Source organism: Prionailurus bengalensis, chromosome C1 (genome assembly GCF_016509475.1).
Source record: "Prionailurus bengalensis isolate Pbe53 chromosome C1, Fcat_Pben_1.1_paternal_pri, whole genome shotgun sequence".
Lineage (NCBI taxonomy): Eukaryota > Metazoa > Chordata > Mammalia > Carnivora > Felidae > Prionailurus > Prionailurus bengalensis.
Window position 1 is genome coordinate 89,948,339 of NC_057345.1, and position 23,519 is coordinate 89,971,857.

Below are 23,519 nucleotides of genomic sequence, written 5' to 3' on the forward strand. Positions count from 1 at the left end.
ATTGCATCATAATCTGTTAATTTACTTTTTACGGCTAATATAAATTCTATATTATAAATATAATACAAATAAAATGTTAAATAAATAAAACATAAACATAAATTACATACATTTTTGTGTATTTCATGTATACTATAGTATAGTATAGTATACTACATATAGTATACTATAGTATACTACATATAGTATACTATATACTATATATACTATATATATATATACTCTCTCTCTATATATATACTATATTATATACTATACTATATACTATATATATATACTATATACTATATATATACTATATAATATATATGTATATATATACTATATATACTATATACTATATGTATACTATATACTATATATGTATATATATACTATATATACTATATATACTATACTATATACTATATATATATACTGTATACTATATATGTATACTATATGCTATATATGTATATATATATACTATATATACTATACTATATACTATATATATACTATATATAGTATATATAATGTATATGTGTATATATATACATATATAGTATATAGTATATATATAGTATATAGTATAGTATATATATATAGTATATATAGTGTATATATATATATATATAGAGTATATATATATGTATTCCATTATAATGGAATATACAGTGTGTATATATATATATATCACATCTTCTTTATCCATTCATCTATTTATGAGCATTTTGGCTACTTCCATGTCTTGGCTATTGTAAATAATGCTACAATAAAAATAAGGATGCATTATTTCTTTCAAATTAGTATTTTCATTTCCCTTGGGTAAATTCTCAGTAGAAGAATTACTGGATGATATGGTATTTCTATTTTTAATTTTTTGAGGAGTCTATATACTGTTTTCCATAGTGGTTACACCAATTAACCAGTTACATTCCCAACATCAGTGTATGAAGGTATTTGTCCTCCCATATCTTGCCAATACTTGTTATTTCTTGTCTTTGTTATTCTAGCCATTCTGACAGGTGTGAGGTGATATCTCCTTTTGAGTTTGATAGGAATTTCCCTGATGATTAGTGATGTTGAGCATTTTTCAAGTGTCTGTTGGCCATCTGTATGTCTTCTTTGGAAAATTGTGTATTATGGTCCTCTGACTGTAATTGGATTATTTGTATTTTGGGTGTTGAGTTGTGTGAGTTCTTTATATACTTTGTATATTAATCCATTATCAGATATATCATTTGAAGTTATAGTCTCCTTTTCAGCCAGTTGCTTTTTTGTTTTGTTGATGGTTTCCTTTGCTGTCCAAAAGCTTTTTATTTTGGTGTAGTCTCACCAAATTTTGCCTTTTTTTTTTTTTTTGCTTTTGTTTCTCTTGCACAACTTATAATTTTAAAAGCTGTTAAATGATAGAGTTAAAATTCACAGTCAGATTATTTTTTCGGACTCTTAAGATCAGTTTGTAGCCACAAAACATTTTTTTACCTTAAAAAAATCCTTTGAAAATAGGCTCAACGTTGAAAAGTGAAATACATATTGTTCCTAAATTTTTAAGGCTTGACATTTAATATTCAAGATTTAAAAGTGCAATAAAATATTAAAAGATGAAAAAGTAATTTAAAATAAAAGTTAGCTTAGGCTTTCAAGGGAAAGTCTGATATCATTTTATTGCTACAGCAACCTGTGGAAAAACCACTCTATAATGACATCTTAATTTACAAAAGCAACTATTAAAAGGGCACAATAAATATAATGTTAAAGGTAATACAAAATCCACCAAAGAGGAAATACACTGAGCAAATGAACATATGGGAAACTTTTAACCATCTGATTAATTAAGGAAATGTAAGATTACAATGCTAAATAAAGCACTTAATGCATTAAATTAGCAGTTTATAAAAATCACATTTCCATGAACTGCTGGTATCCATGTAATAGAATTGACAATATGAACTATCTTTGATCTAATTAATCTAGAAATCATGAAAAAGAATTATCAAAGCTGTTCATGCAGAAAATGCACATTTTAATAAATAGTATATTAGTAAATACCTAAGAAAAACATAAAAGTTTGAGTCATGTTAGAAAATTAATGAAGTTATCTTATATGTGAATGAGTGTTTCAAAGACACCAAACTGCAAAATTTGTTTTAAATTTATTATAGTGCTTGCAGGTGATTGAAACAAAGCATAAGCAAATACTTTCTGAAATAACCAAGGTTCAACCTGGACTTCAAAGTGTCCCCACAGATAAAGTTCCTGGAAAAAATGAGATCACAATTTTAAATTAAAAAAACAAAAACAAAAACAAAAACAAAAAAACAAAACAAAAAACACACCTCACACATAAATAAGGCACTGTCTGTGACAATCAACAGAACACATCAGGAAAAGGCTTTAGATCTTGAAATAGTCTGCCACAAAATATTGAATAAATATGTTGTTATGTTTAAAACTAGAAAGTGAGTTTGCAAACAGGAGATAATAAACTACCAAATAATTTTGGAAATAACCTGGAAATTGTTTGTACATATATTTTTAAACAAAAACTAAACGGAATCAGCAATATACATTTTAAAAATGAAGCTATATACATGATGTTATTTATAATAATATCAAAATTATTAAATATCTAGGAGTAAATATTATGATGAATGTATAAGACCTCTATATGGAAAAAATATTATTGAATAATATTGGAGAAGAAATACAAATGGAAGTATATATCATTTCCCTAGATTTGGGGGCTCAATTTTTAAAGTGTTATTTCTCTGCAAATTAACTTATTGATTCACTGACATAAAAATTACAACAGGTAGCTTAACAAGCTGAAATGTATAAGGAAATACAAAGAATCAATGATAGTCACAATGCTCTTGAAAAGTAAACTAAGTTGGAGTTATTCAACAGTTACCAAGAGTACAGATATACAGTGTGTAAGTTATTGTGATTATAGGGCTAAAGGTAGAAGTATAGACCAGTGGATGAAGTGGAGTATACAAAAACAGAATGACACATATCTAATCTCTAGGCTTAAGGAAAATATATCATTGCAAACTGGAGGAAAAATGATCTCCTCAAAACATGATGAGGGGTTAGTTGCATACTCATGTTTTACAATGTTACAGGTTGATTACAGATATAAACATTAGAGATAAAACCAATAAACCTTCTAGAGTTAAAATTAAGAATTCTTGCTTAAAAGGCATCAATTACAGTGCGAAAAGGGAAGCCAAAGAATGTGAGAACATGTTTGTAATATTATAAATGACAAGAGGCTTCAGTAAAAGAAAACAAAACAAAAGGACAGATAATGCAATGGAAAAATGTCAAGAAAACTAAATAGACCTTTTGCAGAGGATGTCCAAATGACTAGTAAACATACAAAAATGTGACTTAGTGTCATCATCGGGGAAATGCAAACTATAACCACATGGGACACTATTACAAATGAGACTAGATGACAAACATTCAAAAGGCTGACTGACAATGCAAGTGTTCTCAAGTATCTGAAAGACAAAAGAATGCTCAATAACCACTAGCAAAGGGTATAAATCGGTACAGTTGTTACAGTGGAATTCTCAGTCTTTGGATTCCCCAGGAGATGATTTATAAGATTTCCATGGGGATCCATGCTGGAATAAAGACAGTCAGAAGGAAAGTAGCAAGCACAAAGCAGTTTGTTAAAGCAAAAGTACACTCTCAAGGTTGGAGAATGGGTAGGTTCCCAGAGGTGGAACCGGCCCCTAGGTTGTTTTGGAATTGGATATTAATGGGTTTCTCTGGGATGGGAAGAGCTGGGAAGTACACTGGGGTGGTCTCTAATGGAGGTTGCTTCCAATCATTTGGGTGAACTACTCCCACAAACCTATAAAGTTTGTACTGGAACCATCAAGGCAGCCTTTCTCTCTGGTGGGGGAAGGGGGCTATAACTGCAATGCAAAAGTATTATGATGTAATGAGTATAGGGTTTGCCCTCGGGCAGAGGTGGAGGAGGAGAAGACAAGCTCCATAGTTATGGCTCTGGATCTGTCAGCCCCAAGGTCTTGGAAGTCTTAAGGTTGGGATGTTGTGCCCAGGGGTTTTTAATGTACAGCTTATCTATCACTGTCTTTGCCTCCAGCTCATGTCTCTATAATTCCCCTTCAAGGACTTGGGACTCTGCCTCCAGCATTCCTTCCACTCCTCAGGTCTAGTGTCTACCTAACACAATGACTTCAGAAAATTATTTGTCAATATGTGCTTTTGGGCCCAGCAAACCTTTGCTCTTAGATCTTTGCTCAAAAGAAATGTCTACCCCTTGCAGCAAAAGATGGGTACAATGCTTATCTATAATACAGAAATTCTGAAAATAAATCCCATCAATAGTAAAATGTGTTGTAGGACAGGTAAATGAGGGTGTATTTACACATGGGAAATATTATATAGCAATAAAAATAATAAACCACAGATACAAGCTAAAATGTGGATAAATCTCATAAATATTTTCACTGAAAAAAGCCTGATACAAAAATATTTTGTAAGATTCAATTTTTTTTTATACAACTTCAAAATAGTCATTTTGAAATAGTATTAAAGATGGGGAGGAAGAAGGTGAGTATATGGGAAGGGGAAGGAAAAGGACTTCTTAGTGAGGCAAAGTTAAGTGTTTCAACCTAGTTGTTAGTTGTGTCTTTTTATTCACTTTGTAATAATTTATGGAGCTGCATGCTTAGGGATTTTGTTTTGTTTTGTTTACTTTTTCTAATATAAGTTATACTCTAATTAGTTAGCAGCTATAACAACAAAGTCAGAAAGCATATAAGTAACTGGAAATTATGTTTTAGTAAATTATCCAGAATGCAGCATATAACAGTAAATGTGTATAAATTATTTAAAAAACAATATTGACTAAGATCCAAGGTTAATAATGCATTTATAGGTTAAAATAAGATTAAATTGTAGCGTCTGGGTGGCTCAGTCAGTTGAGCATACGACTCTTCATTTCAGTTCAAGTCATGATCTCACGGTTCATGGGATCAAGCCCCACTTGGTTCCACACAGTTCAGAGTCGGCTTGGGTCTCTCCCTCTCTCCCTCTCTCCCTCTCTCTCTCTCTCTTTCTGCTCCTCCCCGACTAAGACTCTGTGTTTCTCAAAAAAAAAAAAAAAAAGATTAAATGTAGATAAAGTATCAAGATCCCAATTCCAGTTTGTGGAAGGGACCAACAAACAATGGTCCTGGTACCAGCTAGGCGTCCCAGAATTCAAGTCATTTCTGACTCTGTCTGACACCCTGAAATAGCATCAGATTCCAGAGGTTAAGGATTCAGTTCTACAAGACTGCCCTCACTGCACCCCCTTGCCACTTCGGACATCAGCCACAAGCCCAATCATCTGTAGATTAGAAGCTCCAACAATCCCCTCCTTGAACTTCGAAGCTAGTCAGTCACAAGTCTAGGTTGTTATCTGTACTTCTGACTGACTATGAATCAGAGGTTCCCATGGCCCTCTCTTACTGACTGATCATTTTGCTAAGGCAGCTCACAGAACTCAAGAGAAACATTTACTTCCTAGGCCACTGGTTTATAAAGGGTGTAACTTAGGAGCAGCCAGATGGAAGCGATGCAAAGGGCAAGGCAAGAGAAGAGGATGCAGAGCTTTCTTGACCTCTCCCAGGTGTGTCACTCTCCTGGAATGTCCATGTGTTCACAGCCCAGAAGCTCTCTGAAACCCTTCTTTGAGGTTTTTAGGGAGACTTCATTACAGAGTCACGATGGATTAAACCATTGGCCATTGACACTTGATTCAACCTCCAAACTCTCCCCTCCTCAGAGGTCAGAGGGGTGGGACTGAAAGTTCTAACCCTCTGATCAAATGATTGGTTCTCCTGGCAACCAGCCCTCCATCCTCAGTGAGGTCAAAGGTCACCTCATTAACATAACAAAAGACACTTTTGTTGGTCTCCTCTCAGGAAATTACTGGGGTTTTAGGAGCTCTGTACCAGAAAAAGAGATGAAGACCTAATATATATTTCTTATTATGAATTAAAATATCACGCTAGCTATGTTATAGCATCCGCATTAATCTGGAGGGGCAATTAGTTTTAACGGGCTTCAGATCGTTGTTGGTTAGAAAGAGGAAGAAACTATTTACATTTGGGCTTGGGCAGATTAATGCCTTACTTCTGGCTCACTGGAGTAATCTAAGGGAATCTCAAGAAAAGATCTCATAGGCACATGCTTTCTAATAGAAATATCCTCTACGGAAACCTTTAGGGGAAGAGGGGAACACCTCAGTAAAATGGATGAATCGAAGAATGGGGTTTCTCTTCAGCAAAGTCTCACAGATGGAAACTTCAGCCTTTATCACAGGGAGTGTAGCCCAGAACAAGAACTCAGAGTTGTCCTGATCTGAGACAAAGGGACTGGAGTCTTCATACTCGCCCATCTGTCAGGAATTCGTCTAGGAATGCCCAGGTGGTTGCAAAGCCCTAGGTACTTTTGTGTCTTTCCTAGGTGCAAGGGAAGCAGTTTCCAGCAGCCCAAAGACAGTGCTCCAACAAAGAGCTGCAATTGCTCCCAATGGAAATGAAAGGCAGCAGGGATGGGGTGGATTGTGACACAAGAGCAGCTTCAGTGAGAGGATTTGGTAACACTGATATTTATTACAGTCCACTCTCATCTCACCTTCCATTTGCTCCAACCTGTTACAAATTTTTCCAGAGGGCTCTTCAAAATACATTTTGTAAAATGTCAAAAGGAGGTTGGAGAGAAAAGCTGTACTACAGTTTGCTGTAGTAGTCCTCAAGGCTAAAACTGATATTCAATACCTCCCTCCTCTACCACTTTTCCTAGATTACTTTCCATCTTCACTAATACCTCTACTTTGTACCTCACTCCTTACTTTCACTAGTACCAAGTGCTTTGCCTGGGGACTGACTCATAGAATCATGTGCCCTTCTCAGACTGCGGTTGCTGTAATTTCCCATTCACAGTTGAGAACAGACATGGGAATCACTGAGAGATGTCCCAGCGATCCAGTGATTCCTTTTTTTTTTTTTTTTCAAGTTTACTTATTTATTTTTGAGAGACAGGGAGAGACAGCATGAGTAGGGGAGGGGCAGAGAGAGGAGACACAGAATCAGAAGCAGGCTCCAGGCTCCGAGCTGTCAGCACAGAGCCCAATGTGGGACTCGAACCCACAAACCGTGAGATCATGACCTGAGCCGAAGTCAGACATTCAATTGACTGAGCCACCCAGGGGCCCCTAATAATGACAACATTTTTAAATTAAATTAAATATTTATTTCTGCTAATATAGGCTCATTTTGGAATGTTGAATCATTTTTCTTTTGAAATATAGAAAATTTCAATTAAAAAAAACTAATGGAACAATAATAAACATTAAAATAACTTATACTTTATCTAACATTTACCTACAACTGGAGAAATTATAGATATAAGTGTAAGCCAAGTAGTATTTTTATTTATTCTAATATCTGTAGGTTTCTGGGTTTTCTCTCCTGTAATTGTGGATGCAGATTATAAAAGTCTAAAATTATGTAGCTTAATTTTGTTTTCTCTTAGAGTAATGAAGCTATGATTTTTTTTTTGCTTTGTATAATAAATTTCATTTACATGTTAATCTGCATTTTCCAAGAAAAAAGCTGTAAACAGAAGATATAGACAATACATTTCAAGTCTAAAACAGACTAAATATACAAAATGAAGATAATTTAATTGCATTTCCAACATTCTTATGGACATTTATTAACCTTACCCATCATATTTTCTGAATAATAAATTATAGATGCATATATAATGGTGTGAGACCATAATTCTAAACTGAATATGAATATAGCAGGACAATGAATTATCAAACATAACTCATTTTGGCCCTTGTATTACATAGACTTGTTACTGTTTCTCTCACTTATACAACTTCCTGAGTTACTAGCCCCATTATTCAATGAGTTATTAAAACGTGCATCATTATTTAACACTGCATTTTCTCAGTGAGTGATGCAGATAAAAGCATAACAGCATTCTGTCTCAGAGTAGTATCAGTACAGTAATTAAAAATTAAGGTGGTCCCCAAAGAGACAGTTTCAATCCATAATACTCTAGAAGGTCAGAAATACATAGAATCTTTAAGCTAGAGAAAAGCTTTGATGAGATCTACTGTAATAAACTCATTGAATATTGAATGGAAGATTTTAAAAAATTAAGAGAGATTGACTTCCTCAAGATTCTGTTTATAGTGTCTGGACTAGAGCTAGCACTAAAGTTTATGACAAGTAGCATCAGATAATCCTTCTACACCTAACGACAAGTTTTAGTTATTTCTAGACAGATGATTTACAAAAGTCTTGTGATTAGTTCTAAGGTTCTCTTAAAGCTACAAGTTTTTAAGTGGTCTGGGATAATACTACCAAACATAGTATATACAAGAAGAGTCAAGCTTTACCAAAAAGAAAAAAAAAAAGAATAGTAACGCTTAATAGAAAGTAGGTTCCTACTGATATTTAACCTTACAAAAATCTAAGTTTAATCTACTATCCTATCGCTCCAGATCTGCCGTTCAGTCTTTGAAAACATTCCATCCCTCTATTTTATACTGGATATTTTCATACAATAATTTTGTGAACTGTTTATTTTATTTATTCTATCAGTATTTATGAAGTCATTCACCTAATTTTAAATTACTTTTATTACATATAAGTGCATACAAAATCACATTTACAGAATTTGTGTAAGACATACATAATTACAATGAAATTAACACGTATTTATTTACTCAATATCCAGCTCAAGAAATGGAGCATTATAATAAATTTATATCCCTTTTTGTCTCTCTTGATCCTATCATCTTCTTACCCCTCTACAAAGACAACCACTATCCTGAATTTTGTTTTTATGTTTTTCCTCTTTATTATAGTTTTATTTACATATGTCTTTGTAATCCAAACATTATTATTTTGTGTTTTTCATACCGAAGGGTCTATTGTGAATCTATCCTTTTGCCACATGTTTTTTATTTCCATGGGATTATATTCCTGACAATTACTCATATTAACACATAGAGATATCATTATACATTTTCACTGCAGTATAATATTCTACTTTATATATACAATTAATTTATTACATGTGAGAACTTTACCTCAATTAATTACTATATCATTCTTAGATATTAAATAGGTCAATGTATATTTGATTATTTTAAATAGGTAAACACATTTGATGAATGCAGTGAATGGTTTTCTGAAGAACACACAGCAGTATAATGACTCTGAAAAAAAAGAATAATTAGGATTGAAGTAAAAATGCAGTGCACTTTATTCTAAAGTGCTTCTCTTATGCTATGTACTCTAAGTATTGAACCACACAACAATTCCCACAATATACTTTTTTTTTTTTTTTCTGAGCCTCTCTCTGTTCTGTTGTCTATGCCGTGTAAGCCATTGCCCCGGGCGTGTTCATGTGAAGATCTCCCAGTTACCTTTCATTTTATGCACAAAATTTTAATTTAATGTTTTTTTAATTTTTTAAATTTTTTTATTTTTGAGAAACAGAGAGAGACAGAACATGAGCTGGGGAAAGGCAGAGAGAGAGAGAGGGCGGCACAGAATCAGAAGTAGATTCCAGGCTCCAAGCTGTCAGCACAGAGCCCAACACAGGGCTCCAACTCACAAATGGTGAGATCTTGACCTGAGCCCAAGCTGGATGCTTAACTGACTGAGCCATCCACGCGCCCCCACAAAATTTTTTATTTAAGCTTTATTTTGTTTTTAATGTTTATTTATTTTGAGAAGGAGAGTGTATGCACAGGCAAGCAGGGGAGGGGCAGAGAGAGAAAGAGAGAGAGAGAGTCCCAAGCAGGCCCCACGCTGTCCCCACAGCCAAGGCAGGGCTTGAGCTCACAAACCATGGGATCGTCACTTGAGTGGAAATCAAGAGTCAGATGCCTACCCTACTAAGCCACTCAGGCACCCTTAATTTAATTTTTCAATAATTGTACTCATTTTCTAAGATTTAGCATAGCTTAGTTTGGAGCTGCACATGTCTTTTATGATAGTAATAATACATTTTTAGTAATATTTATATTCTTAGAGAACCTTAAACAGTTCCAGTAGCAAAACAGTTAATGCATATTCTTTACTGTTTAAAAATAATCTCTGAGTACTGTGTAAGCTGTCCTGTGATAAACATCAGCATTCTCATGTGATTCCAAAATCTCTAATTTCCTAAATTAGTATACTTAAGATATAATATTCATATATTTTTTCCCAAAATTTACTATAACATGTATCATTATTTTGACTGGAAAAAACATAAAGGTTTCTTACAAATGTATAATATAGTTTCAATTGCCCTTGCTGTGTCTTAGTTTGGGGTTATTTCTTCCATTACCAGAATTTTTTCATGAATGTTCTACTTGTTAATATTTAAATTGTTTTTTCTGCTCCAGGGATGTAACACTCTTACAAATAACAAAGAGTAATAACACAAAGATAACAAGTTTATCTCAACTCTCTAACCTTTTCCTTTTTGTAATGATATCTACCCACTCTGTTGATAATTGCCCTGAAGATATTTTTATGCTGGTAAATGATAACTTTTCAAGATCCTCCTCAGAAAAAAACTTTTTCAAAATTGTTTCCCCTTTCAAGTTCACTAACTCCATAATTGGCTGGTTGCTTTGACTTTGGCATTTTGCTCCACACTTACACAAAAGTTGGAAACCAATAATGTTTCCATTCAGTCTGACAGTTTCATATATAGACATTCTTTTTTCTTTGTTTCCTTGACTAACACTGCTTGTGGCCAATCATTTCATCTCAGTTATCTTTCTTCTAGTTTCTGTTTCTTTGTGATTTAATCTGTGATGAGGTTTGTCACTTTCCAGTCTTCAAAATCATGGTGACATTTCTTCCATCACCACATTCTCATTTTATTTATTCTTTATATTACTATAACAAAAAATCACATATTTACATGTTCTCTTTTAAATAATAGCTTGTAAAAGGTGACAGAAAAGCTCATCTCTAAAGCATCATTCAGAAAGAATTCTGGAGTTCATCCATCACTTCTTCATTGGTTATGTTCCTGGTTGGTCTTAAGGTATTACAGCATTGTTTCTCCTTCACCCTAGACAGTTGTATTATGGATCCAGAGAAAGAGAGATTATATTCCCCACTAGGAATCAAGAAGTATGTGCCCGTAGGAAACAGAGCTGACCTCTCTCAACTAGAAATCTTTTCTCTAAGAATTGCCTGCATAACACTGTGGCTTGTTAAGCTGACTGCCATCCCTGAAATGCCTGTTCACAGAGGTTTCCAAGGATACACTAGTACAAACCTTTTCTTACATTAAATGGGAGGTAATGATATCCATACAATAGCCTAAAAGCCACTGGTCTTTTAGAATATCCAACTTCCCCTGTATGAAATTACATTCCATCTGATTTTGAAATATTGTGTAGGTTTTCCTTTTTAAAGATAAATTTTCTTAGCAACTAAGTCATTCATTTCCCCCCACCCATGATTAGGGCTGAAGAGTAACAGTGAGAGAGGAGCACAGGTGACCATGTGCATGAGTCTTCATGTTCTTACTGCCGCCACCAATTCCAAAGCTAAGTATCTTCACTCAGTTTCTTCACTGTTATTTTCCTTGAATCCATCAGGACTAAGATCATCATGATCTTATTCCTTGATTTTAACAATGAATGTAGCAAGTCTCTGAATCCCAGGTCATCTTTTGCTTCTCATGCTCCCATCCTATCCTTTTGAAGCCCAGTACATGCTGATTCTGTCCCCTGCATTCACCACACACTCAAACTTTAATCTTGCTCTCTATGCTAATTAGTGATTTCTTCTCTGAATTCTCCCTTAATTTGCCAGGTCTGTTAAAAACCTGCCCCCCTCTATCTGTATCTTCTATCAGGATGTTGTGTCCCCTGAAGCCCCTGAAGATATGGCTGTTTCCTCTTCCTGTATCACTTGTTACAGTGGGCATCAGGTGTAGTAAGTGTCCTGTTAGCTCATTTTTGCTTTCTGAATGTTGTTCTTTATTTCTAAATTATCCAGTTTTGAATCTCATATCATTAGATGATATAAGTAATTATGCCTAACTGTTCTTACTAACATTTGGATCATTTGTCCTTATTATTCAGGGATTTTTAGGTCCTCATTGTCACTCTCTCCAACACTACTCTCATAAAAGTGCTGGGTACTTTTCCAAAGGCACAGTGTAGATAAAGCTTCCATATCCTAGATTCTTGTTTCTTACACCCCTCTCCTGCAATGATCCAGTACTCTACATCAGCCTTATAGTTCTATGCTCATAAGCTAGGCCTTTTCTTTCCAAAGATCTCAATCATTTCATAATCTACATCTCACTCCTGATAACCATCTCCTATCTTTACAATTCACCCACTTCACAAACCTAACATTTCTCCCACCACACTAGTTCCATTATCCAAAGCCCTGTCTTCTTTTCGTGATGCCATATCCTTTGACATCCTCACCCCCTTACTTACCTAGTTTAAATTCTGTGTTCAGTAATTAAAATAATTCCCTTCCATATACTTTTGACAACGTGACCACCTTTCACTTTTGTTGTAGTCCTCTGGCAAAATCATAACACTAGTTAATTCCAGTTAACCCCCAGCTAAAACAAACAAAGACAAAACTTCTCTGAGCACACTTTTGCCACCAAATAACACTCCATTTCATTACTTCCACCGATTATACTAATGTCTTTAATTCTTTTAGTCTCATTTTCCAATCAAGATTCCCTAACAGGATTTTGCTGCCACCTCTCCACTGCAACTATTTTTATAAACATAACCACAATCCACACACTGTCAGATTTAGCTTTTTGAGCACAAAACAACATTTTATCACTCCTTCAACAATGTTAAATTTCTTCTCTTGCCTTGGAGGACTAGTTGGTCTTATTTTACTGATCTTTTTTGATTTTGTCTCCTCCTTCCCCCTTAGGCCTTTTTACATTGGAATATCTTGGATTTAAGTAAGTCCCTTGATTTTTTTTTTCCTCCTGTCTATCTCTACACACCATCTTGGTGATTTTGCACATTCTCTTGTCCAAAGTTAGGTCTATAGTTGAGACAACTCTTATAAACCCCATAGTCAGATGTCAAGTTGTCTATCCGATATTTCCACTTGTGTATCTAATAGATTATCTAATTCAATATGTCCAAAATTAAGTGGCTTCCCATCTCCAAAACCTTAGTTCAAATTGTCTGTCTGAATCTGCCTTCCGGTTACTCAAACCTAACCTAGGAACAAATCTGATTCTCTCTTTCACAATCCATGTTCCCTTTGTCATGAAATCTTGTTGACTTTAATTATGAAATATAACCAATTTATCCAGTCTTTTGTTTATGATTATTAATTTTTGTTTCTTGCTTAAAAACCTTTCTATATGTGGTAATGATATTCCCCTGTTTACTTGTAGAATATTTATTCTTTTTAGGTCTATAATCCATGTGGAATTGATTTTTATGGTGTGGGAAATGTTTTCAGTTTCTATTCACCACAAGACCCATGCAGGAATGTTCATACCATAATTAGTCATAAAAGCCCAAGTCTAAATATCATTAATAAATTAGCATATGATCATATATTTATGCAGTGTAATATTATTTAGCAATGACATGGATGAACCTTCCAGATATAATTTTAAAATTTAAAAATGACACAAAATGCTGGGATGAGCACTGGGTGTTGTATGTAAGCCAATTTGACAATAAATTATATTAAAAATAAAATAAAAAATATATAAATAAATAAATAAGTAAATAAATAAATAAATAAATGACACAAAATAATATAAACTGTATGGTTTAGCCTACATACATATCAAAATAGGGAAAATTAATCCGTGTCAATAGATGACAAAATAGTGCCGTGATTGTTTTGAGGGGAGTGGTTTACTGGAAGAAGGAAAGAAAGGGCTTTGTGAAATTCTGGAAATGTTTTACAACACAATCTAAGAGGTGTTAAGTAGATGTTTATATGTATTAAAATTCATCAAATATATACTTAAGATGACCTACTTTACCAGATGTTTGCTATACTTGAATAAAAACTATATCTATTTCTATTTCTATTTCTATTTCTATTTCTATTTCTATTTCTACACCTTGGCATCCATCTTTTTACTGCATCTATTTCTCCAGCTCTGGTCCTATTAGCAAACTCTTTCCTAGATAACTATGCTAGCCTTCTGTGGTAGGGAAAATAATACCCCTCCCCAAAGACATCAACTTCCTAATCCCCCAAATCTGTTCTTTTGTTACCTTCATGGCAGAAAAGACTTTGAATACCTTATTAAATTAAGGATCTTGAGATGGAGAGATCATCCTGGATTATGTGGGGAAGTCCAATGTAATCACAAGGGTTACAAGAGGGAATAGGAGGGTCAGGGTCACAGAAAGAGATGTAATAATGGAAGCAGAGGTCAGATTGATGCCGTTGCTTGTAAAGGGGCTACAAACCAAGAAATATAGCCAGACTCTAGAAGCTGGAAAAGACAAGAAATAGTTTCTCCCCTAGAGGCTTCAGAAAGAATGCAGTCCTTATAATACATTGATCTTAGCCCAGTGAAACTGATTTAGAATTTTTAACCTCCAGAACTGTAACAGAATAAATTTGTGTTGTTTTAAGACACTGTTTGTATTAATTTGTTACAATAGAAACTTAATATACCTTCAAAGATGGAAACATATATTTACTTTTATATCTATGAAGTTCATGTTCTTTTTTTTTAAGTTTATTTATTTATTTTGAGGGTGGTGGGGGAGAGGCAGGGAGAGAGGGAGAGAGAGAAACCCAAGCAGGCTCACTTTTAGCGCAGAGCCTGGTTCAGGACTTGATCTCATGAAATGTGAGATCATGACCTGAGTCAAAATCAAGAGTCAGGTGCTTAATCAGCTGAGCCACCCAGCCTGCCCTGAAGTTCCTGTTCAACACAAATGTCAGAGGAGTTCTTTTTACACATAAGTAAGATCATGTCTAAGCTATGTATAAGTAAGCTTCTCAGTTGAGAATTCTGCCATTGTTTCCCATTTCACTCAGAGTAAAAGTTAAAGTCCTTAAATTACGTGATCTCTTACTTTTCTGATTTCCTCTCTTGCTATCTCTCATCCAACCACTATGAGTCCCTTCCTATTTTTCAAATACAGCAGTCACACTTTATTTAAGGGTTTGTTTTCTACTTATATTTTCTCCCTGGTGCAATATGTAGATAAATACCTTATCTCCTTCAATTATTTGTTGATTTTCACCTTTTCAGTGAGAATTCTGTGGAATTGCTCCTTCCCTCACCCATTGTCTTTCCCTGATCATTCCATGCTCTAAATTTTGGTTTGTTTTATTTTTCCATTGTAATGTTTATAATATTACGGCCTAATATAACAGTATCCATTTATTATGCTTCTTTTTCATCGTCTGTGTAGCCAGATAGAATATGAATTCCATAAAAGCAGCGGCTTTTGTCTTCGAAGTAACATAAGTGCTTACAACAAATATTTGACTTACAGTAGATGCTCAACACTTTTTGATAAACAAAAACATTTATTGAGGGTTATCTTTGTGGTAGGTACTGTATCGTGTGGTATATTTAAAGGCGCAAATAAAATAAATAGAGTGTCTATCTTTACTGAAGCAAAACAGAGAAGAAAAGGCAATTAATCAAATGATATAAAATATGATATATGAGGTCAAATATATTACATGAATATATGGAAAGTCAGTTAATTGTTTTTTGGGCATCCGTGAGGATTGCCTCGAGGAGGAATATGCAACATGAAAAATGAATGGATATTTGCAAGATGAAAGATGACAGGATGAGGCAGTGGAAAGTATTTCAGGCACATCAAAAATAAGTGCATGAGAATGAAAATGAGATAGAGCCTGTCTTTGAAGTCACTAAATTTGGTGAATATAGATTGAAAAGAGAGGTCACTGATGAGATATGATGAAAACATGAAGAATGTTCATACCATGTAAAAAATTTTTAGGCCGTATATAATGATTTGGGTATTTATCTAAAAGCAACAGGGACACATTGAATGGTTTTCAGCAGGGTAGTGAAATGATCAAACAGCTGTTAAAGAAAGATAACTCTGACTACAATGTAGAGGATAAGTTTAAGAAATATAAAACTGGAGGCAAGGAAATTAATTAGGGAGATCTCTCTCAAGCAATTTAAGAAATAATAGTGGATTTTAGAAGCTACATGGGATTCATGGATTAATTTGACAGATTTTCAGACTTGGTTATTTTCTATAATGGGTAGAAAAAGAAGAAGGTAAGAATAATTGCTATTTCTCAGATTTGTAGTTGTTATAGCAGAAGCAACAAATTAGAAACAAGGATGGCAGATAAACAAATTTGAAAATCATCATTTTAAGGTAAGTGGATGAATTCCAGTGTTCACTGTAAAGTGTGAGGGAAAATGGAGATCTAATGAAGAACCTGAAGACTGCCAACATTTCAGTAAAGACAGATAAGTTCATAAAGATTCACAAAAGATACCATGGAATGTTCAGGGAAGTAGAAAGAGTGTCAAGGGATATGATGTTTTAAAGAATTGGCCAGGGGCACCTGGGTGGCTCAGTCAGTTAAGTGGCCGACTTCAGCTCAGGTCATGATATCACAGTTCATGATTTTGAGCCATGCATCGGGCTCTGTGCTGACAGCTCAGAGCCTGGAACCTGCTTTGGATTCTGTGTCTCCCTCTCTCTCTGCCCCTCCTTTGCTCATGCTCTTTCTCTGTCTCAACATAAATAAACATTAAAAAATTTAAAAAAAAAAAAGAACTGGCCAATTGTTTCAGTTATTGCAAAGAGCTCAAGTGAGGTGAGGTCAGATTAACGTTTATGTTTAATTATGTTTAGCAATAATGGTATCTCTGATGACCTTGGAAATAATGAAGTCAATGGAGTGATGGCCATAGATATGAAGAAAGTGAAAAAGCAGTGAAAATGACTGAAGAATCCAAGAATTTGAGAGAAACAGAGATATAGCAGTTACTGAAATAGACCAGGTTTATAGGTTTGAGACCGGCTCTTTGCTTTTCTGTTTTATCTTGAGTAATTTTTGAGAGAAGACCTGAGGTTAGTCAACCAAAAGGGAGTAAAAGGGGACAGGTTTATTCTCCCACCTGAAACAAGAGGAAAGCAGATAATATATATAAAATGATGGTCTGCAAAACACTGAACATTAGACAACAAAGGGCAGTGATTCCTGAGAAACACAAGACAAAAATTCGAGATCTATTATTGCCTCAGGTTCCTACCTGAAGAGAATTTCCAGGAAATGCACAGGGAAAAGGAACTCAGGCAAAACCCAGCAAACTGTCTGAGTTGAAGAGGTGGAGGGTCTGAGGAAAGCCAGGCAGCTACTATTTTCAGGGCAGAGTGCCAGGGAGGAGAGACCTGCACAGAGAACTCCAGAGATCTGTGGACTGGACCATTCCCTCTGGTCATTCAGCAGAGTGTTGATCTATGCATATGTATGAAGAAATTGCCCAAATCCAGTGAAAGAACCAAATGAGAGGATTAGAGGAAACAGAGCTCAGCACTCACATGGGGTTGAGCATGGTGACTATTTCTATCAGTCAGGCTGGAATATTTCATAATTCATGGAGGCAAGAGTAAATGTAGTCCTCATAAAGGCTTCACATCACTAGTGGAGAGTAATTAGTCTAGTTTTACTTATAGTTGTTTTTTAAAGCCGGACCCAAAAGGATCAAACTAACTGTATCCAACATTTACAATAATATTGAATTACTGCTCAAGAACATTTATATGAATACAAATATATCCAGCATTCATCAAGGTAAAATTACAATGTATGGCATCCAATAAGAAATAGCTTGCTTCCCAAAAAAGCATTAAAAAGCCAGAATGGAGATAAACGTCATTAGGGTAAACTGACTCAGAAATAATGCAGATAATAGAACTAGCAGTTGAACATTTTAAAACACTAAGTGTAACTATATTTATGTGTACAAAAAGTTAGAGAAATGATAGCATATGTTAAGACAAGAAAGATATAAAAAAAGATTCAAATCAAATTTCTGGATATGAAGCTACCTAATCTGACATGAAACATGAACTTGATGGGCTTAATGGCAGCTTAGACGTTACAGGATAAAAGATTAGTGCATTTAAAGACATACCAATAGAGGTTACCCAAAATGATAAATGGGGATTTAAAAATGAGTAAAAAAATAAAAAGCATCACTGAGCTGTGGGGCAATTTCAAGTGGCCGAAAACATGTAATTCAAGTCCCTGACATGTGATAGGGGCTAACATTTGCAAATATAACAGGAAAAATTTTCCCAAAACTGATGAAAATGACAAACACAAATCCAAGAACTACAATGATCCCTAAACACAAGAAGCATGAAGAAAACACCATCATATCTATCACTCAAATCCAGTGATAGGTAGAAAATATTAAAAGCAGCCAGAGCAAAATACACATTACATACAAAGGAATAAAGATAAGGATGACAACAGCTTTCTCATCAAAAATGATGATGATGAGAAGACAGTAGATCAACAACTTTAAATATCTGTAAGGAAAAAAAAATTGCCAGCCTAAATCTATTCCCAGCGAAAATATATTTCAAAACTAAATAATTTTAAGAAGGTGTTTTGTAACATACAAAAAGTAAAAGATTCATTCCTGGAAGACTCACATTATAAAAGAAAGTATAGGAAATCCAGTAGGAAGAAAGAAAATATCACCAGATGCAAAAATGGTTTTGCACACAAAAAAAAGCAGAGCATCAGAAATACTATCTACTTTGGTAAATGTATAATTTTTGTTATTACTTAAATCTATTTTAGGCAATATATTATTCAAAATAAAATAATACTTACATAAAAATAACAATTCACTGTGGAGTTTAGGCCATATTTACATATAAACTTAATAACCCCCCTCCCAAAAAAACCCATAAATATCAGGAAGTGAGAAATCAAAACATACACTTGCAAAGTTCACTATTTATACTATCTTAAGAACTGAACTGTTAGCTCAATGATGAATGCTATAATCTCTAGAGAAACAACAACATTTAAAAAAAAAGGATTATAACTAATATGCCAAGAAAAAAAACTAAATGGAATCATAAAAATATTAAATTATTTCCAAAGAAGGCAGAAAAAAAGAAAAAATGGAACAAAGAAGAGATTTTAGCAAATGATAGATTTGTAACTAACCATGTCAGTAATCACATTAAATGGAAGCAGTCTAAGCACCCCAATTAAATAAAAAAGGAAGATTTAAATATAAAGACCTGCCTACTTCAAAGGTAAAGTTGGAGTTAGTATGTTAATATTCAAGCAGATTTCAGAGAAGAGACATTTATTTACCCGAGATAAAGGAAGTCCTATCCTAATGATAAGGGGATCAATTCATCTGGAGGGATGTAACAATCCTAAATGGTCAAACATATAACAAGGAGCTTTACGATACATGAAGCAAAACTGATAGTTACGCAAGGGGAAAACATTTTGCACAATGATCTACAATTATAATCATATATTTAATTTGTCATCTTGTGATGAGTTGAGTGGAAATAAAATATTCTTTGCTAAGCCCTGCCAAAATACATATTTAGGAGACAAAAAAAATGTGTGCCTCTGAGTTTGAGAGTGGTTTTTGTTGTACCTGGATGTGGAAGTTTTTTAAGGACCAGGTGGTTGGGTGAAACAAGCAATATTTGGAGAGTGCTAGCAAAAGTGAAAAGAACCTCAGGAAGTCATTTAGCAGAAGCTTGGTGTTAGTAAAGAAGAGATCAGTAGGGGGGGCTGCCTGGGTGGCTCAGTCCCACTTCAGCTCAGGTCATGGTCTCACAGCTTGTGAGTTGGAGCCCTGCACTGGGCTCTGTGCTGACAGCTCAGAGCCTGGAGCCTGCTTCAGATTCTGTCTCTCTCTCTCTGCCTCTCCTCCACTCGTTCTCTCTCTGTCTGTCTCTCAAAAATAAAAAATAAACATTTTTTTTAAAGAAGAGATTAATAAAAGCTTAAAAGAATATGAAGAGCATGCTAATAGGGAATTGTTAGGAACTATAGAAAAATAAACCGTATCACCTGAAAAATAGAAAATATGACTAATGATTCAGCAAATATTTCAAGGTAGAATGTTTAAATCACCACTTGAAATTTTTCACTGGCTATGATAAAATGATAGATGAGAGAGATGAGCTGAAATTTAATTATTCCATTTTTAAGTAAAATTTATAAGAAATAGAAAAACAGTACTTACAGAGTTCAAAAATAAAATTAAGTTTCACATTTCCAGGTCTTCCCATGTTTTCAAATTAAGAAAAGGCTTTAGAGCAAAGGTGAAGTGCAGAATGGGACTTTATAAAATGTCAGAAAGGCATAAGATGGTTCCTCAGGGAACTATTCTGTTAGAAAAAATGTTCCCCTCAGGATCTCAAGGATATGTCCTACAAATCGCTTCTCTTAAACAATAGACCTTCTAAGAACATAATGTGTTGGCCTTAGCAGCTTTACAGCTTTACAAGAAGTTTAAGGGAAAGCATGGATTATGTTGATGAGATTTTTGAGTACTGGGGATAGGCCAGACTGCAGTCTGGGTCAGCTTGAAAAACTCAAGACATAGGACACTATATATGAACCCTTGAATGGAGATCCACCCCCCCAATCCCAACCCCCATCCTGAAATCAGAATAGTTTATCACTTGAAATTCTAGAAAATAACTCCTCAAATCAGATCTTTGTTTTCAAAGGATACGCAGTTTAGGGGGAAACACTTCATAGGTTGTAATTCACAAGGCTCTGGGGTTTGGAGAGGGAAGAGAATCACATATCTTCATCTAGCCAGCCCCAATGTTTTTATCAGCTTTTCATGTTTCCAGGGCTTTCCTACAGCCCTGATTTTACTCTGGAATACACTAGCACTGGAGACTTGAGTTACTGCTAATATGGGATGTAACTCATTTTCCCACGGCAATGGATGGAAAGAAGCGAAGCAAACTCCACCAATTTCTTTCTTATCATAGCTTTTACAGCCTGCTTCCTGCCCCAGGATAAAGCCTCTGCTCTGATCTCATATTCTAATTCAGAACATTTCTCAAAATTTTCTTATTTCCTCCTCGGTTGCAGAAAGGGTAGCTTATTCAGCATGCAATTAAAATTTAGATTTTCCATGTTCAATGTTCCATGAATGCAACCTTGTCTGTATGTCTTTGGTGTTGGATTTATCTGCTTCTTTATTTTACATTGAGGTAGTTGATACTGATAGGTTCTAATTGCAATTGTTGCGTTAGCATTTGAGACATTGATACTTAAACTTCCTCTAGTAATTAACAGAAATATATCTCTATCTATATAGAGATATTTAGATATCAAGAATGAATCTTTTTCATCTCATAGAGCAAAATATAAGACTCTGTTAGAAAATCCATATTTTTGTTAAAGTTCTGGCAGTTAGGTTCTAACAAGATGCCTGGACTCCAGCAAAAAAGGAAATCGTGGCCAACTGTAAGGAAGTCAGGGGCCTGTCCTGGCAACACTCCAAACAAAACCACAAGAAACACCATCAAAGGAGACAGGCCCAAGATGGCTGATAAAGTAGGCCAAAGTTCATATTATTCCTTCATTATACTATATTAACATACAAAAATCTCCTCCCTGAAGGTGCCATGACAGGAAACCCCTCACTAAATAAGGACGGAAAAGCGCATAACCCACATTCCTGGAAGACACACCCTGCTTCCAATAAATCGTTGCCTCATGAAATGAAAATTTCACCCCTTTGTCAACAACTGTCAATAAAAAAATAGAAGCCCAAACCCCAGTGGGCTCCGTTCCCCTTTGAGCTCACCCACTCTTACATCTCCAGAGTGTACTTTTACTTTAATAAATTTTCCTGGTTGTACCGCTTATTAACTGTGTTGTGTCTGCCCTTGAATTCTTTCTTCTGGCAAGACCAAGAACCTCTGGCAACATCTCTGAAGGGGCTGGATTGAGGCCTTAGGGCCCAAGGTCTCCTTGGTTCACCCAACAACATTTTCATTGATTACCCTTTTAAACTCTTACATAAATTACTTCTTCAAAAGAGGATAGTTTTCTACTTTATTTTGTTCTCAAATTGAACAGAAAGAATTGAAAGAAATATTGCTATGGAAAAAAAATTTCCCTCAGCCTCACCTTCTGTGGTATTCCTCCCCTCAGTTTCCTTATGAGTTGTGAAAACTGAAAAATAGAAGCATTACCATTGAAGACATACTAAAACATTATGTTTATTCATTTTCATAAATAAGTGAAAGAGGGGTTTAATATATGCTTGACTCAGTAACAACATAGAAGTAATAAATTACTTCAATAATGACATTCCCATAACTAGATATGATCATTTCACGTCAGTTTAATTCAGACTATAGATAGATATAGGTAATATAGATACAGGATATAATAATAAAGTCCTAATTAACCTTATCAGCTCAAGAATTACGTTTCTGCTTCACATAAATTGTAACTTGAACATTATATTCTTCCTCGGTTCTGCCATTTTTGTTCAATTTATAAGGTGTTTCTATTAATTTGAATATCCTAGCTTTGCAATCCGAGTCTTCATATATGTTTCTTATTAATTTTTTTCTGTGGAGTACATGTTTAAATCTTTATTTATATTAAACTGATGCAGCCCAGTGTTAGAATTGGTTAAGCTTTACCTACTATTCAGATAAATGATGAGATATGACTACCATTGTCCCTTTGGGGAAAAAGTATGCTCCCTTTCAATGAAAAAGACTCTATGTTTCTGAAGTGATCAGTTAAATGAACCTTCTGGGGGTTAACAATGTACAGGCAGGTGGTGCTGACAAGTAGGGCAGTTAAAAATTTAAGACAGCTCCTCAGAAGAATAAAAGAAATTAAATTTGTGAAGGTCACATCTGGACATTGTAACTTTCAGACAGATTGCACTTCTTCACCTACCACTGGGAATCTAAATAGTATCATAGCATAGAGCTAAATAAGCCATTTTCTTCCCGATATATTTTATGACTGCTCTACATATTAATAATTCTTCTTCCCCTCTGAAATTATGCATTCTATAGTAGGATATTTCAGTTTGAAACATTACCTTTCACTTTTTTTCCAGACCATAAGATCAAGCTATATTATTCATGTGGGTTTTCCAGAATATACAATTTCAGTCCCTTTTCCATGGCTGACTTCTTGTTTAGGTTGACTACAGCAATAGTTAAATGTTGACTGCTCAAGGTTTTTGTACCTACCTCCAATATTGCCAATGCTTCTCAGAGTTGCTACACCTGGAGTGGAGCTGTTTCCTACAGGTAATGTCTACACTTTCTTGTTCCAATTTGACCAATTCTCTAGTCTAAAAAAAAAAAAACAAACTTTTAATGTTTAATGGACAGCCGAACATTTTGACTATACTTTATTCATCTATGAATCATTTAGCTATATTATCCAAGTGTGCAAAGTTTGCATTATACTGTATATTTAACAAGTTTA